Genomic DNA, 19,477 nt, shown 5'->3' on the forward strand with positions numbered 1-19,477 from the left:
CATCTGAGAAATTAATAGAACCCAAGGCTTCTGAGTGAAGCTCTGGTCATCTTCTACCCTGTTGCACACTGGATTTTGGAACGTGTTTCAGACATGATGGTTTTAATAAGTAAGTAAGTAAGTAAATACATAAATAAATAAATAAGTAAATTCCATTTTCTAACAGTTTTACTTTCCCTTTTGAATATTAAGTGTAAGGAATATTAAGTTCCTTGATGTGTATATAGAAAATCAGTTACCAGGAGTCTTAGGAAAGCATCTGCTACAGTGTTGGGCATATGATAGTTCTTCTGTATGTAATTTTCCACTTCTTCTCCTTCACGTACCAAGAAAATCCTTTCATTAAAGAAGGTCACAAAGTGGTCATTTATCCCTCTTCTTGGTCACTAAATTAAAGATATTTGATGTCCTTTTGCTGAGTTATTTTGATGCTTGACCTTGTTAATACAATCCTCACGTGGCTTTAATGCACTGTAAAGAGAGCTGTGTTTCATGACCTTGAAATTCAGGGAAAGGAAAAGAACATTAGCTTCATGACTGATATATTTACTATACAATGGCCAAAAATAAATCTATCAGGTCTGGGAAAGGGCTCAATCAGGATAGTGTTTACCACACAATCTGAGGACCTCAGCTCAGATTCCCAATACTCACGGAAAGAAGTTGCCCAGTGCCAAGGGAGAAAGAAACAAGTTCTACCCAGCTATAAAGCCTACAAACCACAATGGCCAGCATGGAAAGATGTCCCCAAGCATGCAATAGTGGTGCTCGCAATTTGGAAATAACCATTAGCAATCTAATTAGACTTAAGGCCCTCTCAATAGAAGAGAATTCATGCCTGAAACTGTACAGCTGATCAGTTTCCTGTCGTTGGTGAGGTAATGGGCCCTAGAGAGAACCTATTGTTGCCATTTTCCTAAACCTCTTTCGTTTCTGTTATTCTAAATACCCATCCCTATACCCACAGATGGGTGTAGCTTTCCCCACCCATCAAAGAAACTTCTTGCACCAGAACGAGTCCATTACAGAAATATAGAACCGGTAAAAAACAGAGAACAACTGACCTTGTGGTTCTCAGCCCTAAATGATACAACAGAGCTTCCAGCATGTTGTTTAGAGCATACAACTTACAGCAAAGTTAGGGAACGCTGAGGAAGAGCTGGCAGAGAGAGCCCAAGAGACAGAGTGTCAACTTGTGTGCTGAGTGACATGTTTTATAATTGTAACAGAAAAGCTGTACCTGTAAATTCTCACATACACATTTATGATTAAGATCCGTGGGTCACAAAATAAAGCATGAATGTGGGAAAGAGATTGTAATGAGGAGGAGGACGGCAATAAGAAGAAGGTAAAAACAGGGTGGAGGTGAGAGGGAACCACATTATAAACATGTATGAAATTGCCAAACAACCAATTCAATCCATAAAACTTTTTTTTAAAAAAATGCAAGAGAGACTGAGGAATATCCAAAATTAACGTGGCCTCTACTCACATGTACATACCGAATAGCTTTTCTATAAAATCCACAGGTCCTGGTCACCTACCCAAAATAAGCAAGAAGATATAGCAAATACCAGTCAAGGAAATGGCCTGTGGCTTGAGCTCTAACACTCCCTGCAAATACAAGGCATTGGTGTTAAAGAAACACAGAATCATCTATTATGATTCCCATATATTCTAATTATCATACTAATACTGTTATACAGTAATAATATCATTATGATTACCTTATGGGCTTCAAGGTGTTTAACCTCCATAATCTTGCTTAATCCCTAATTTACAAACCTGCGTATCAGGACTCAGAGCCATCAATATGCCAAAGACTAAGAATGTATAAACCCGCCCAGCATCACAGGACACCTACCTCTACTTACATCCATCAAGGTCTCCCATTGCCAATCTATAAGAAATACATTTTTGCTTCCACAATAGAAGTGTCAAGAGACAGTGTAACTCCAGAAAGCTTGCTGCATGACCAAGGACAAGGTGTCGCTGAACCTTCCTCTGCCTCCACCACAGTTCTCAGTAGGAAAGCGAGCATGGTTTTGTGCCAACATTTCTGAAAAAAAAAAATCGTGTGCCTAAAATACAGGCAGTGTCTGTGGGACTGTGGAAAATCCAAAGGGAAATCAGGAGTTTTTGAGAGAGAAGGATCAGATAAAAATGCTAGAGAGGTAAGTCTGTGAATACCTTCTTCTTCACCATTCTAAAGTGTTTTCCATTAGGGCATAATGGCAAGGAGGATTTGAGTTTAAAATGTACCACTCTGTGTGTGTGTGTGTGTGTGTGTGTGTGTGTGTGAGAGAGAGAGAGAGAGAGAGAGAGAGAGAGAGAGAGAGAGAGAGAGAGAGGGAGGTATATCACATATGTGGGCATAGGCATAACCTAGTCATTACATACATGGACAGAGACCAGAGTTGGATGATTGTTCTATTGTTGTCCACCTTATTTCACTGAACATAGAGATCACTATGTGTGTTAGACTAGCTAGCCTGACAGCCCCAACAATGCTCCTGTCTCCACCCCTGTCCCATGCCCACCCCTGCAAGTGCTGGGTTTACAAGCACAGACAGTCATGCCTGAGTTTCACTTGAGCACTGGGGATCAGAAATCAGGTCTTAATGCTTGTAGAGGAAGTCATTTACCCTCTAAGTCATCTCCTCCAGGTCTCAATATTTTTTTAAAAAAGTTAAGGAATGGTAAGTACAGATTTCCTGACATATTTTGGAAAGGGACTGGACAATCTACATAAATGTGGGGATTTTTCTTCAAGGAGGAGTGATAAGCTGAGAAGGTTAAAGGTACTTAAAAGATTTGTTTCCTAAAGCACTGTTATCCCGACTCCCTCAAGTGAAGTTAAAGGAGACATGTGCCACCCTTAAAATCTGTACAACAATTGCACAAGAAGCAAGGCTTTCTCCTGATCCCTGTGCACATCCTGGCCTGGGTCGTGGTAGTGGTAATTTGACCACAGACCACACTGCCAATGCACTGTTACCTAGTACAAGGACCGAACATCCATGTTCGTTTCACAAGACACCCTGTGGATGAGGAAAATCAAATTATTTACTCAGGCTCACAAGACAGCAATTCAGAGCTAGTTCAGAGTCTGTGCTCTTAAGTTATGGTTTAGGAGGGAAATGTCTATTTCCCTTCTGCCTGACTGTCTCAGAGACTTGTATTACACAGGCAGGTTCTCAAGATCAAAACCTTTCTTTGTTACAATGCACCTCTTCCAGGAAACCCAAAGGGCCCATAGAGTTGGTCTTCAGAATCCTCAACCATTCTGATTCTCTTTATAAGCGACAGAGGACCAGGATCCCACAACCTATATTCACGTCCTGCCTCCACTAGTTACTGCTGTATGGCCATCAACAAACCAGTGTGCCCTATTACTCGTGCCTTCACTGTCTATAAAATGTCAACATAGCTTGCCCCCAGGATCATCTGAAATATAAATAAGACTGTGGTGGTTTAGGGAGAAACATCTCCCATATGGAGACTTGGTCCCCAGTTGACCATGCTGTGTAGTGGAACCTTCAGGAGGTGTGGTTTTATGGAGGAAGCAAATCACTGACTGAGGGGAACCTTTGGGAGTTTAGAGCCTCATAGTCATGTCAATTCTACTTCTCATTCATTGTCTCTGCCCTCCTGTTTATGGTTGGAAATGTGATCTCTCAGCTTCCCGCCTATCTGTGTCAGGGTTCTATTGCTCTAAAGAGTCACCACAACCACAACAGCCCTTACAAAGGAAGTGTTTAATGGGTGCTGGCTCACAATTGCAGGGGTTTGGTACATTGCCATCGTGGCAGGAAGCGTGGCAGCACACAAGTAAACACAGTACTGAGAAGGAACTGAGTTCTATATCTGGATCCGCAAGCAGCAGAAAGAGAGAGACACTCGGCTGGACTTGAGTTTTTGAAAACCTCAAAGCCCACCTTTAGTGACAAACATTCTCCAACAAGGCCACACCTACTCTAACAAGGCCATGTTTCTTAATCCTTTCAAACAGTGTCAGTCCCTGGTGACTAAGCATTCAAATCTACGAACCTATAGAACCATTCTCAGTCACACTGGCACACTGCCCCAGCCTCCTGCTGCCATGACTCCCCACACTGACTATTGCCTTTTCTTCCTTGCTGATTTTAACCTTTCTGCTTCTTTTGAATTCATTTGCAGATGTTTAATTATAGGTATCTGCGATTATGCAGACTGGATTTGCTTTCCTAGTGTGGAAGCCTTCTTGGAACTCTGAGACCCTCAACACTGACTAGGACAATTATGCTTCAAAATTTTCACTCTCTCTTTTTCCAGAATCATGAGGGTATTTTTAGCTATGACTGGGACAGTGGAGAGAGAAATATAAATCTATTTTTTTATCCAATACTTAGTCTTGCTTTGTAAACCATACCCAAATGATCCGCTGTGAAAATGTGGTATAACCCTTTCAAGAAGACACTATAGAATGAGAGTCCAGGCCCGCAGCCAACTAAAGACTTTACTGAGTTAGTCTGAGTATGTAAACTAATTAGGAAGCCCTAGTTTCCAGAGCAAGGAGCTGAGATAAAGAGCTAGGTGGGGGGAAGGCACTGGAAAATGTGCATCATTTGGAAATTATGCTATTCATGAACCTCAATCGCATCTCTCTTAATCTATGCCAAGTTTTGGAGAGCAGAAGAAATCATTTTGTTTTCTTGTGTTTCTCTTGAGCTGTGATGTAGGAAGAGACTGGTCAGCCAGTTAGGTCTACGAACATCTGTGTCTAGGGAAGCCCATGGAAACTAGTCCAAGGGACATCACAGTCCCAGCAGAGAGAAGCTGGGTAACTGATGTTGCTCCTACATTCAAATCCATAGTCCACTTAGTAGCACCTTCCTTATTGCAGGGAGAATAGCAATTAAAAAGGGACCATACAGAATGACACCTCCCAGAATCCAGGTAGCATCATGACAGCCTCATGAGGGGGTGGTGAAGAGTACCTTCAGAGACATTTGACTTATAAGTTCATACATTCATGTTCTAAGCGCTAAGTGATTTCTAGGGATAAAGTCAGGCGCTGTGATCCACAGGTACCAATGAACTGTATCTCTTCCAGACACATTGCTGCATACCGAGCTTTGGGCTTCCTTTCATGACACTCGGAACTCCACCATAGCATCAGAGAGAGCTTCCCCTCTGAATCCATTTATCACTGTGAATTGCAATGTTTTCTTTTCCTTCTAAGCATTCATTACTTAGCATTTGAGACTCGTTTGTTACCTACATCCTACCCACAAAATAAAAAAAAGTGGTTAAAGAAAACAGTGATATGGCCAGAGTTCCTTTGCAGCTTTCTGCACTGCCTAGAACAGCATCTCATGTGTCAGATTCAATACACAGACAGTTGAGTGAATGACTGAGGTCTACCACCTCCTGCCACACACTAACTAGTGTGGGGAAGAATCCCTGAAAGGAAGAGGAGGTAGACATGGAGGGAGGAAGAACAAAGACAAGGTCACTGGAGAAACAGCTATTTCTTTTATGAGGATGCTGAAGTCATTCGCTACTGTCGTCTCGGGCCTTTGCTATTCAGCTATTATAAATGTATGCCTCAGTTGATCTGAGGTGAATACCATTTTGTAAAAATGTAAACTACCATCTGCACAGAACTGGTCACATTGAAATGCATGTTAGCACATCTTCATAGAGGTAAAAATGGAGTATTAGCATAGATAGTTATGGGAAATCAAGAAAAGTAGAGAAATTAGGAAAGTAGATAATTTAACTGCAAATTTCCCTAAAAATGTTTTTACTTCCAAAGTCATTGCTATAATTCACCTTATCCTTTGGTTATATAAGACCTTATATAACAAAGAATAAAGAGGCAAAACTACATATGACCTGTGAATCAGAAGGCAGTAATTTAAAAGAACAGACAGGCATTGAGAAAACTTTGAGATTCTGTCTCAAATGTCCCTGTTCCAATGGCTGCTGGAATCATCTGGATAAATATTGGCTCTTTAGAAGGACCATTTTCTATAAGAATCTATGTTAAGAGTATCTTTGGCTTAATAAAACTAGACACAGGTTTTTGCCATTGAGATGACAGGGTTCATTGCTGTAATCATATCTCCCATAAATAGAAATGGCAACAGAACCTTCCAGTAGAGCATCAGATGTGCACATGGGGCCATGGGTTAGCATTAGAAAAGACCACAGCAAGATGGAGAGGCTTTGCGGTAAATAGCACCTCCAATCACACCTTCCAGCCAGTACTAGGCTGTACCAGTGTGGCTGCCAAATGGAGTGGCTTCCTGGGCACTCTTTGTTCTCTGGGGTTTGAAATATAAAATGGGTTATTTATGAAGAACAAGCTGGTCACAGCCCCAGAAGGAGGAGAGACTATCTCTAAAGAGCACAGTACACTGTGTACTTTACGCCACCACGTGAATAATTTTGAGGGATCTTTATGTGACACAGCCAGTCACCAAAGGTCATTATGACAGAGCTGCCATGTTGTGTGAAATAGCATCAAGAGAAGACTGCACACCCTTTGGATCTGGCTATAGGTCAGTCCTTACCAACTTGGTGTGTGTTGGGATAAGTATGTTGTTGGGCCGGACAATATAAAATGATCTTCGGGTTTAAGCTCCTTGAAATGCATTTGGCCTGTGATTTTTGTTGAATATTATATAAGTAAAGGCCTCTTCATAGACTTGGATTTTTCCTCCCAGAACAATGCTTGCATTTAGATTTTGATTACTAGAGTCTGGCTCAAGTTCTTTCTAGGCTTACACATGTCAATGCAAACATGTAAGCATCATCTGGATGATTACTAGAGATTCAGTCTCATAGGTCACACTGCTCTCAGGAGTCAGAACCCTGCTTTACCAGATCCATGGTGACTTGTATGCATGCTGTGATTTCCAGTTCAGAAGATACTTGCTTACAAGTGACAAAACACGGTTTGATTATGACATCGTATGCAATAGGAGATATATTTTTTTAAATAATTACCTAACAAAATGTTCTTCAGTCTTCAATTGACCCCAAAGTCACTAGTAGTAGTAGTAGTAGTAGTAGTAGTAGTAGTAGTAGTAGTAGTAATGTGTTTGTGTGTATGTGTGTACATGGATGCACATGTGCATGGAGGTCAGAAGTCAACCATGGATGCCCTTCTTAGGTAACACCATCAATAATCTCTCTCTCTCTCTCTCTCTCTCTCTCTCTCTCTCTCTCTCTCTCTCTCTCTCTCTTCCTTGCTCCCTCCCTCCCTTCCTCCTTCCCTCCCTCCCTCTATCCCTCAGAACTTGCCAAGTAGGCTACACTGGTTAGCTAGGTTAGCTAGCAAGCCCCAGAGATCTGCCACCTCAACCTCCTCAGCACTGAGATTAAAAGCATGCACCTCCATACCCAGCTTTTTATTTATTTTTTTTTGTAACATGTTCAGTGACTCCAACTTAGGTCTTCAAGATTGCAAGGCAAGCATTTAACCAGATAAGCTATCTCCCCATTATCTGTCCATTAGATCATTAATACAGGCAATCATCAGTATTGATTAATGTAAGATTACACTGCCAATATGGCTGTCTCCATTCTATTCCAGGCTTCAGACAATCCGCCTATTGTGATCTATGTCCTGAAGGACAAAATACATATGAATTGTCTGTTTCTACATTAGTAGATAGGAGAAGGACCTCTAAATACCATTGTGGAAGGGTTGCCATGCCACAGCTGGGCTCATATTACAAAAGAACTACAGAGATTGATTAGCAATGCCTGCTCAAAGTTACAAAGAAGGGCCCATGGTAGGAGTGTCCCATATGTGTGCAACTGTAGGTCTTCCTGTATAGTGAGAAAATCATACTAAAGAATTCCCCATTTTTCAAAAACAAAATTCTGCAATAAACCATGCTCCGTGGACCACAATTCAAAACTACTCATCTCTGACAATGTTTATTCCCATGGGGTTGTACCCCTTAAAAGGCTTCTCTCACAAAAGGAGAGAATCCTGCGTCATTAAGTCCCCCACCCCATGCCACATGGGTAAGCAGAAGAAATCTCTTAGCTATAAAGGTTTCAGAAAAAGCCAAGTTAACACCAAAATATTATGGTCCTGGGTTCACATCCTTTAAAGAAGACCATGTTAACCTCCCCCACCCTCCCGTGGTACCATGAGCTCAGTGAGGATGAACAGCGGTAGATGCAATGCGCCCTTTAAATTAATGGTAACGATGCAAGCAAAAGGAGATGCCAAGCAGATGATTTCACTTTGCTGCGCACCAATAAGTGCTTAATTGACAACAGAGAAGGCAGATCTAGCAACTGTAAAAAGGGGAGAAACTTGAAGCTTGTAAGTAATTGTATTGTGTGCTTTAGGGATATTTGATGCCTAAAAGCCACACCTGAGTAAGGGATGAGGTCTTTTGGTCCACAGCATGACATTAGCTTCTTCATACTTACAGATAAGAAAACTGGGCTCAGTGAATTAAAAAAACCCTGACTCTGATTTCCCACAGATTACAAAGCTGATTGGACTTATACAGCAGAGGTCAGCGGACTTTTTCTTTAAAGGTCAAAACAGTAAATATTTTAGGTCTTAGGAGCCGTATGGTCTCTGTCACAGCTATTCGACTCTTCCATTGTAACACAAAAACAGGCATCAACAATGTGTAAACAGAGAGATGTGCCTGTGTTCTGACAAGTTTTTATTTACAGAAACAGATGGACTTTGTCCTCGGGCCGTGGTGTGTTGACTCTTTGCTAAGCTCCATTTATTGTAAATCGCTTATGTTCCATAACTGTGGGTGGAATTGTTGGGCAAATCCTCTAAGCCCCTCTTAAGTTTTTCAGCTTTCATTTATTGAACACCTACTAAGTGCACTACAGTAGGACTTGTAACTCTACAGCTAAAAGTTCATTTCAATCTGTTCATGTAGACAAGTAGTTCTCAATACTGTAACCTTTTAATTCGGTTCCTTATATTGTGGCTACCCCAAACCATACAATTATTTATGGTGCTACTTAGTTTTGCTACTGTGTTATGAATCATAATGTCTGTGTTTTCTGATGATCTTAGGTGACCCCATAAAGCGAATGACCCTCCTTGAAAGAGGTTGCAACCCACAGGTTGAGAACTACAGGTGTAGAGGTGAGTAATAGACAGAAACGGAAGGATGCTGTGACCTAATTCTGTCTCTGTTGCTCAGCCCCAGTTACTATTTCATCAATGACACAAACAGCACATGTATTTAACTCCATCAGTTCATTCATCTCTCTGCTGACTCCTATACTAGATTGTAGAGTGAAAGAAGACGATGACAACACTTTGCTCCATCAGCAAGATGCTATGTAAAGGTTACGAGACACCTGATCCATTAAGTCCTGGATGGTAAAGGTTGTATATTATGACTACAGAAGATGGAGCCTCGTCTCTGGAAGGGTGACAGGCCCTGCCACTGAGCTTTCATAGTCGCCTAGTTAGGTGAGGTGCATTGACTCAGGAATCCTTAGCAAATCAACAGGCTTGCACTGCAGCGCTCTACTGTTCCTGCAGGGGACCTTTGCTCATAGAAGAATGTCGCCCCATCTGCTCTGCAGGCAGAATCCAAGCTCTGCTTGTTGCTGCAAAGAGAAACACTGCAGCCCTGAACCACTCCACAGCCTGTCCATATTAAAATGACTCAGGGATACATTGTACAGAGCTAAGGGAAAAGAATACCCACAATGTGAGCTAGACACATTGATAGATCTGTATTCCCAGCAGGACCTGTCAACAGAACCCACAAATCTCTCCCTGGATTATTCATTCACTGTTTAGAAGATATTGATAAATGAAAAGAGAGAAGGTTCAGTGGACCCAGTACCCAGATATAAGGCTGCTACTTAGCCTGTGCACTTTGCCACAATACCCAGTAATAGTTTCATAAAAGGAATGAAGAGATTAACAAATGTATTGCTGGTGGAAAATGTATGACCTCCAGTGGAGATTTGGGGAAGGGATTTGGGCTATCTCATGAACCTCTGATTGCATAGTACACCCTGGGCCAGGATGGAATGGTTGTCTTGGGCTAGCCAGTGACTCTCCTGTCGCCCTGCATAGAAGGAAGGAGCATCTTTGCTAAGGCACACAATGAAGGCGTGCAGAAGCAGGAAGTGTTCATTATGGTACCAGTTCTGCATTCTGACTTCTCTGAATGGATATTTTACCACAAAGTGAAATTCATGCTTCAGTTTTTGTTTGTTTGTTTGTTTGTTGTAGTTGTTGTTTTTATATAGCCAATATGACTTACAAGACAAAAACCACAAGGTTTGTATACTAGCCATGTGACCTGAGCTCTAGTCCTTGTCCTCTCACTTCCACATTGTTGGCTTGGGCTCTCTCTATAACCTCTCATCACTCAGCTTCCTCACAAATGAGATTTGAGAAGCAATACATTTTTCAAAGGCTTGTGAAGGACAATACAGGATCTGGACTATGACATAATAGAAAGCAACAGCACTTACTGAGCATGTTGCCTGATTCTCGTCTGATACTCCATTCCAAGCAAAGGATCATACCAACTCTTAGGTGGGAGCTATCACTTGCAATATACAAAATCACATAGCGAATAAGCACAAACAAAATTGTATTTAATCTCAGGCTGGAATCCAAGCTGTTAGCCCCATAGTTAGAGAGCTGAAGCTATGCTGTGCCTCTCTGGATGACTATCTGGTACATGTTATATTCCCCAAAATAATTACTATTGGTTTTTTTTAACCACTGTGGATATTAAATCTCATCATCTTCCTCTTTATCACCACCACCACCATCGTCGTGGTCATCGTCATGGTGATATCACATGTATATTCAGGATCTTAGGGACCCAAGGTACTATTTTGGCTGGCGTCTTCAACCCTATTTACAAAAAAAATTCCTGAGTTTTGCAAAGACAAGGCTGAAACTAATAGTATGTGCCCACCTGCCCAGTTAGGAACCCAAGAAGAACTCCTCCTCCTCACCACTAACTATAGAGGAGAGAGGTAAAGAAAACAGTTTTTACAGTAGCATGTATGACTGTGTTCCTACCAGCCCCACATGACTGACTGTATCTCTCTCCAACTCTGTTTTCAACAACTCTCTATAATTCCAGTTCCAGGCTAATCAATTCCCTCTTCTGGCCTCTGTGAACACCAGACATGGAGATACACACATGCAGACAAACACTCGTACAGGTTAAATAAATAAATAAATAAATAAATAAATAAATAAATAAATAAATAAATAAATAAATGACATTACATGGGTAGCCAGCAAATGGTCACAGAAGGAATGTTTCCACCTCAGGAAGCAGAAAACACTACAAATCAAAGTTCCCTAGGTGTCAACTATTACTCAGCCTTATTCTTATTATATATTTATACTACATTAATAAAACAGGTGGTGGAGATGATGTTGGAGGTGAGAGTATGATAAGGCTTAACAGCCTATCAGAAACTGTCCTAATCCTATCTCTGGTTTTAAGTGTCTAAAGTCAAGAGCTTCCTCCTCTCAGTTTGAGCCATGCCTTTCCATCTGGAATCATTCTCATACTACAAGCCCCTACCTGCACCATTCAGTCAGACTCAGGGAGAACTTTACCTAATTAACAGTGATCCAGTCAAAAACAATACTGATTCAGTGACCTACCCCCACCCCACCCCCCATGGCATGATTAATTCCCTGAAGCACTCAAGGTTGGGCCTGTTCTTAAAGGGAAATAAGAATGCACTACAAGTCACTAACCTCTCCATCTAGAAAACCATTCTAAGTACCCCTTAGTCACTCTGCAGACAAGGAACTTGGGTAGTCATGTAACTGTTGTGTGCAAAAAGATGACTCGACACAGTCAACTATTTTTTGTAATTTCTAAAAGCTAGATGGTCGGCAGCAGAAAGCCAGAGACTTAATGAACCCCTCTATTCTGTCACCAAGTGCTACTATGTCTCCCCTCCCATTGCCACCAGATTTTGTGTGCTGAATTATATACTAATGACATGTAATCATATACCATACACAAACAAGGCCCTGGATTTGGCCCACCGCGTGACAAGAAAGAAGACATTAAATGATTTAGAAATGTCACTTATTGTCTATACTGCATTTTTATTATCTTCATTATTTACAGATTTATAAGGACCAATTCTTGAATATAAGAACTATAGAAATGGGGACTGGGCAGATAGCTCAGTGGTTAAGAGCACTGTCTGCTCTTCCAGAAATCCTGAGTTCAATTCCCAGCAACCACATGGTGGCTCAAAATCATCTGTCATAGGATCTGATGCCCTCCTCTGGTGTGTCTGAAGACAGCTATGGTGTACTTATATATAATAAATCCTTTTTCAAGAAAAGGACTTACAGAAATGGAAATACAACAACATTTAGGATGACCATTCATTATTAAGTCATCAGAGCTTTATACTCTGTTCACCTCTGAGAAATATCATGATGATTACTACCAAACTAGGAGCCCTGACATGGTCTGTACTAAAACATCTTCTCATAAGTCGAGTGTTTCTTCTTAGTTAACTAGGTGTCCTGGATTCTTTTGCTAAGAACTCCTTCTGTGTTGCTGGTCCAGAAATCTCAGACAGCATACAGCAGAAAGACTATTTAATAAAAGATGATCTGGCCCATGCGCTCAAGCTTAGAGAAAACAGCACAATCTCCTATCCGTGGCATATAATGAAATCATTTTGTCCAGTTCCTTCACCTTCCGTGCCTTGTCACCACCAATATTTAATGAACCTTTATATGAGAAAGGACAGATCTAGGCTGAGTGGTCACAGAATGACTACTGTTGGTCCAGAGAGGCACCAATGATCCACTTAGGAGGAAATCCGAAGCAGTAATTAAAAAAAGTAGGGAAACAAGACTCAAAAGGTAGGAACTCAAAAAGAAAGGGAAAAAGTGGGAGATTAGTTGTCTGTGTGAGGAAAGCAGTGAGTATATTCATTAAGTGGTTGGATGGACAGAAGGGTGGAGAGGTCTATGGATGGATGACAAAGAAACAGTAGACAAAGAAGTAAAAGTGTAAAAGAACCAAAAACCTAAAAGAACAGGGCAAGAATGTCACATGTATCAGTGATACAATAGCATAGAATTAATCTGCAATTAGCATGATTCAAGTGGCAATAGTTCCCTTCTGGCAAGGGCCTCCATGCTGTGTGGCCACTCATATGGAAGGTATGTATGTCTTTTTTCACCGTCCATCTTCAGATGAAGTATTGGGAAGCTTGAATTTTCCCTGGTTAACATTAATTGTCAACCTGATAGACAGCCTCCGGTCACCTAAGGGGAGGTATCTCAGTTGAGGAATTGCCTAGATCAGGTTGGTCTGTGGACATGTCTATGAAGGACTTTCTTGATTATTAATTATGTAGCAGAGCCCTGCAGAGTATGTGACAGCAACCCATGGGAAGATGGTCCCGATAAGAAAGCTAGTTAGTCAAGCCAGAATATGAGCCAGCAAGCAGTTCCTCCATGGTTCCTGCCTTGAGTTCCTACCCTGGCTTCCCTTGACAGACTGTGACCTGAAGTATAAGCCAGGTAAATAAAGTCTTTATCCTCAAGTTACTTTTGGCCCTGGTGCTTTATCACAGTTGCAGGAAACTAACTAATACAAACTCTATGCTGAGGACAGTGGCGAGACAATGAGGAGTGTAAGCTTTGTTTATACTTGGGAACTACACTTTATGAGAGGGGAGGTTAGTGGGATCCCCTTGTGTGACTTTTCTAATGGAGTTGTAAGTAAACAGTTTCTTAGCATCTGTGTCCCTATTCCCCCCCCAAAAAAGATATTAGGAGATCTCTAAAAATGGTCACAATATAAGAATTTTTTAGAATTATGAAGTTTATTTTTGCTTCTCCTTTGGAGTCAAAGTGAAATATCCCAAAGTCATCAATTTAGTAACAAAATTTGGATTTTATTATTATTACTATTATTATTGTTGTTGTTGTTGTTGTTGTTGTTGTTGTTGTTATTTTCTGTGTATGGAGAGACAGACAGACAGGCAGGCAAAAAGAATGAACATGTAGTTGCTAAGACATGTTTAGAGGTCAGAGAAGAATTTCCAGGCGTCAATTCTCCCCTCCCAGCATAGGTTCCAGGGATTCAGCAGGTTGTTGGGACTGCCCAGGAGTCACTTGTACCCAGTGAGCTATCTCACTAGCCCAAGGCTTAAGTCCTGGTCTCCTAACTACAAACTCGGTGTTGAGCTGCATGATCGACCTGCTCAGTTTATAGTAGATACACAGTGTCTGATATCATGACCTCAGAGGAAAGCCATTGATGCCATCAGGTGTCACTTGACCACAGGGAAGTAAAAGCTGTCATCCTGACCCAGCTTATTATTTCAATATAGTTGAGAATTTTAGGCCTTGACTTATCTTCTGTCTTAGTGGATTTTGTTAACTCTTTAAGGCACTGACATAAAAGAAATGACCATGAACCAGAGCTTAGGACTGTCGTCAACAGCAGAGATGTGTTTTCCTGAAGAAGTAACTGGAAAACAGGGAGTAGAAAAGGAAGGAGCTGTGGTAACCAGAATCTAGATCACAATTCCATTTCTGTCCCTAAAGGAAATTCACATCAAATGGTCCTCGGTTTTCCCACACACAAACTCAACTTCCCCACATGCCAAACGAATCACCATAAATCTCATGAAAATTCTAAGAAATCAAATATATAAAATGTGATACGGGTAAAAGGTCATAGCATTCCTCATGCCACCTCATCCCTGCTTCCCTCCTTCATGGCCAGTCTCCCTATCTCAAGACCTGCCAATTATCTAGAAATCATTCAAACCCTTGGCTTGATGAAACCAAACACTTTAATAGCCAGTAAGTGCCTAAGCAGAACATCCCTCAACACACAATGCACAACAGGCCTGGGATTTGTGTTCTTACAGTTGATGGGGATCTCATAGCTTCAGCCTTGGGCCAGATGTATTCCAGGGACTGAGGTCTACCTCACCCGAGAACTTAGCCTCCTTTCTACTCACAGTTGGAAGAAAGAAGTACAGAAATGCACAAAATAGAAAAAAATAATGAAAATCAAAACTCAGTCAAATCTTTTCCTTTTGTCTTTTTCACTTCTTCTAGTGGAATCAAAAAATACAAATCCATTTGACTTTCAGCCAGAGTTTGGGGTCTGGCTTGACCTCTGTAAACGGCTTTCCTGTGCTCTGATTAGACAGTTCCACTTCCCCATTCTGGCTCTAATTGTGAAACCCAAGGCCTCCTTTTCCAGGTAATATATTATTAAAACCACTGACTTGTGTAACTAATGATCAGGTTGAATTATTGGGAAAGACACAGTATAGGCACACATATCTGACTGTAGCTTACAGCAAACAAAGCTTTTTGTTTGCTTGTTGGTTAATTCATATGCTCTGTTACTAGTACCAACTAAGCAGCCAAACAAATTCACGTGGCAATGAGCATTGGAAGCCTGCATCTTCTGTGGAAGGGAAAACTACAGTTCAAGTGCCCGCCTCTTTATCAGAACAGGTAAAACCTCTCCCAACACACCCTCAGCTCCTTGCCCTGTGGAAGATCTCATGTTCTCTTTAATAAAATCAAAAGCACAACAGTAATGTCTCTGAGAAAACTCAGCACACACAAGAGATCTAGCCTGTGTATCCTAGAGAGTGAACTGACATCCTGAGCTGGCTTGCTTACTCAGTGCAGTTTTATCAAGAGTAGACATTTAAAAGCATATGAATCAGTTCAAGGTCAGGAGGTAGCTCATAGTGGTCCTGCTTCTACTACTCCATGGATGTGTGCACCTCCTCTACTAGGGCCTCACCAAACTGTCTTTGAAAATAAAGGCACATTGCGCCAGATGGGTTCATGGGATCTTCACAAGCCCAGTGTTCCAAATGGGTGATATAAGGTGTCCATTGCGGGAACCTGGACATTGGATAATGGTGACAAATCTAACAGCACAGAAAACCCATCAGAGAATGAAGATCTTCAGAGACAATGAGGTGGCCATGAAATAACAGTACACTTGCTCAGTTTGAACAATAACCAGAATCGACAAGAGCCATAATGACAGAGACAATGACAACAGTGCCCCCTTTGAAAGGTTTCACTCACTATAACAATGTACTCGTTATCTTTTTGTTTTTATGCCTATGTGTGTATACATACATGTGTGTATACATATGTGTGCAAGTACTCATGCAAATGTGTGCATGTGTCTGTGGAGGACACAAAATCTTTAAGAATATCAGCCACTTCCTTTGAGACAGGGTCTCTCATTGGCCTTGAACTGGCCAATTAATCCAGACCAGTTTGTTAGAGAGCCCAAGTGATGTGTCTCTGTTGGCCTGACACTGGGATGGCACACACATGCCACCATGCCACATACCCAGGTTTATACATTGGCCCTGGTTATCCACCTCAGGATCTTGTGTTTATAAGGTTAGCACTTGACATGGGACTGAAACAGCCCAAGAATCTTATGCTGTTTTACTCAAAATCAGAATGACTAAATAAGGAGTACTTTTCCTAAGTCACAAGCAGAGCTAAAATCCTACATTTGAAAATTCTAACATTTAAAGAAAAATATTTAAAAATCCCACAAAGAGGGAAGGTAGAGCATCTTTGGGGTAAATCAGCTCAGCACTAGACATGCATCAGTGACGAGTGCTAACACTAATAAAGAGAAGCAAAGAGGAATCGTCACGTCCCCAATCCCACAGCTCATGGCTGTGAGAAAAGCAAGCACAGGTCCTACACAAGGCTTTGGGGTAGGGTGAGGGGCACAAAGAATGAGAAAGAAGACTGCTCTCCCTTGGGCATGATAATAATGACAATGTATGACTAATGACATCCACTGGGTCTTGAAACAACATTTGAAGGATTGTATCTACGATTTAAGTGTTGACTGTGGAAAGCTGAAGGATGCTTTATTTAAAAGAAGACGATAAAACTCAGGCTTGGAAGATCGTGCCTCTACTCCCTGCACTGTGGAGGCTCAAGTAGGAGGAGAACAAGTTTGAGGAAATCTGGGGCTATATAATGAGACCTTATTTAAATACATTATACATACATACACACACACACACACACACACACACACACACACACAAGATGTAGTTGTCAAAAAATGTAATTGACCCTAAGTCCCCTTATCCCTCAAGTGAACATGGCAACATTCTCCATCCCATAGATATAGAGTTTTTCAATTTAATCCAAATTTAGGAAGTAGTAACTTGAAATACAGAGAGAGATTAGTAGACTGTGTGTACAAATGCCATGGTACCTTCAGTGGGAGAAGGGGGGAGGTGGTGATGAGACCAGAAATCAATTCCCAGCTGACAGGCCCTGATGAAAGTTTTATCTTTAAGCACCTGATCTCTTTCTTTGCAGGACCACGAAATGCTCCTGTGTGGAAATTTTCACCAGCCAATCAGGCATCTTTGGAGAAAGAAGAAAAACAGAAGAGATATTAGTCTTCTTTGTATGTAAGGTAAGCCTGGTCCATCTACAAATTGAGATGAACTCCACCCCTTCACCCAACTTCTCCAGCTAGTTTCAATCTGAACACTGGGATGAAAATAAGACTTTGGGTGGCCTCCACCAGCCTCTGAGTTCACTGAACTAACTCTATCGTATCTCTGAAAATGAAGAGTTACAAAAAAAAAGCCCACTTACTGGTACCAGCTGCATACTGGCCCCAGAGATGCCCTCCAGGACAGCAAGGTGTATAGTCTTTGATGCTTTGCCCATGAGCTATATAGAAGTCAGAAAGATAACCAAGGAAAATTCCATGAGGAATGTTCCAGAACCTATTCCACCTTGGCCATTCGAAAATAATGTTACAGAGAAGGTACTCTTTTGAGTTCACCAAACAAGGAAATGGATAAGGGAAAGCCAGGTCAAAGAAACACCATTAGCAAAATAGGGCCAAGAAGTCCAGGAAGCTGTTCAGTGTCCTGCTCAGAAGCATAAGTGATCATAAGAAACACAAGGCAGGAATTGTGCAAGGTGATGCTCGGGAAATGAGCAGGAGCCAGGTCATGAGGGGATGCTCTGTGTGCCAAAGGAAGAGGTCTGGCCTCTGTCCAGCAGCTACGGCGAGCCACCAAGAGCTTCGAAATTCAGGAGTGATGTGGTCAGACTCACCCTCCAATCATTCCCTCTAGGGCACTGAGAAGCAGATGGTCCGAACAGAGAGCAAGGCTAGGAGGTGAGTTGTAAAGAGTTTTATTGCTATTTTTATGGGCAGCTTCTATTCTAAAGGAAACAATAGAGGGTTAAGTCACAGGTGGGGCCTGTAGGCCAATGTGCTGTCTGGCCCTGGACACATGTTGGTGAGTCAGGTCACAGTGATGAGTAAGAGACAAATAGTAGGAGGAAGACACAAGAAAAAACCCAGGATTGTATGACTCTAGGCAGCCCAGTGGCCCTCACACAGCCACAGTGTCCTTATGCATGTGGTGGCAGTCACCTAGCCAGTGTGCTTGTGAGTCAGAGGCACACAAGGTCCCTGGCAGAGCATGAGGCCTACAGCGGGTCCTCCATAGGGGTAGCTACCACCATAGAAGTGGAAAAGCTTTCTTCTGCCAAGAATGCTCTCAGCAGTCAGAAAGGATCCATTCACCAAGACAGAGGCTTCCTCCACTGAGTACCAGTAACCAAAGCAAACAAGAGCAATAGGGACGCAGCCGGAGTTGCTACCTACAGGGGAGGTTCAGGTGTCCCTTTGATGGAAAGCAAAAACCAGCTCAAGTCAAACAAGCCTGTACACAGCGATCAGAGCTCTGTGTTCTCAGCAGCCCTGGGCACATTCCCACAGAACCTGGTTTGACAAGCTGCGTTGGCCTGATGCCCAGGTCCAGATCAGAACCTAGGAGGCCTGAAGCTTCTTTGATAATCTCTCTCTCTCTCTCTCTCTCTCTCTCTCTCTCTCTCTCTCTCTCTCTCTCTCTCTAGTTTTCTCACTCTCTCCATATATACATATACATATACAATACATATACATATACACATATATACATATATGTATACATGCATATATACACATCCACACGCACACACCTATTTTTATTTCCTCTCTCACTCAGAGAGTTAATCATTCCTAGGTAGCACCCATGTCCCCGTGGCTCTGAGCTCTTAGCACAGATTCCAGAATTGGAGCAACTAGCTCAGCAGCCAGAAACAAGCCTGATTCCTCAGTCAGCACTCTCAGAGGTAGATTTCCCGACCTTCACAGGTCACACAAGGATGAAGAAGCCCATCCTTAAGCACTTGCATGGAGATCAAAGGGCCCCTGGATGAAGACATTGCTTCACCCAAGCTAGCCTCTCCCTCATCGATCTCCTGACTCACATCCTCCCCACTGCAAACATTCCAGAAATGTCCTCAGCACCTTACAGATACCGTCTCCTTCCGATAGCATTGTGTATTTCTCAGAGTACCCCAAAGCCACGGCTGCTTCACTGTGAGTCACCTTTGACTCTGAAAAGA

At 42.0% G+C, this 19,477-nt stretch overlaps 1 long non-coding RNA gene across 1 annotated transcript; it reads right to left on the bottom strand.

Moving 5' to 3' along the window:
- Nucleotides 1-239: 239 nt before the first annotated feature.
- LOC148005801 (uncharacterized) lies at nucleotides 240-17,971 on the bottom strand. Its single transcript, XR_015620237.1, has 5 exons — nucleotides 17,663-17,971; nucleotides 17,271-17,425; nucleotides 1,865-2,059; nucleotides 1,503-1,540; nucleotides 240-497 (listed from the first exon to the last, which is right to left on the bottom strand). It is a non-coding gene; the product is annotated as an uncharacterized LOC148005801 (long non-coding RNA).
- Between the last annotated feature and the right edge of the window lie 1,506 nt (nucleotides 17,972-19,477).

The sequence above is a fragment of the Rattus norvegicus genome, chromosome 5 (assembly GCF_021556685.1).
Source record: "Rattus norvegicus strain SHRSP/BbbUtx chromosome 5, alternate assembly SHRSP_T2T, whole genome shotgun sequence".
NCBI classification, from domain to species: domain Eukaryota; kingdom Metazoa; phylum Chordata; class Mammalia; order Rodentia; family Muridae; genus Rattus; species Rattus norvegicus.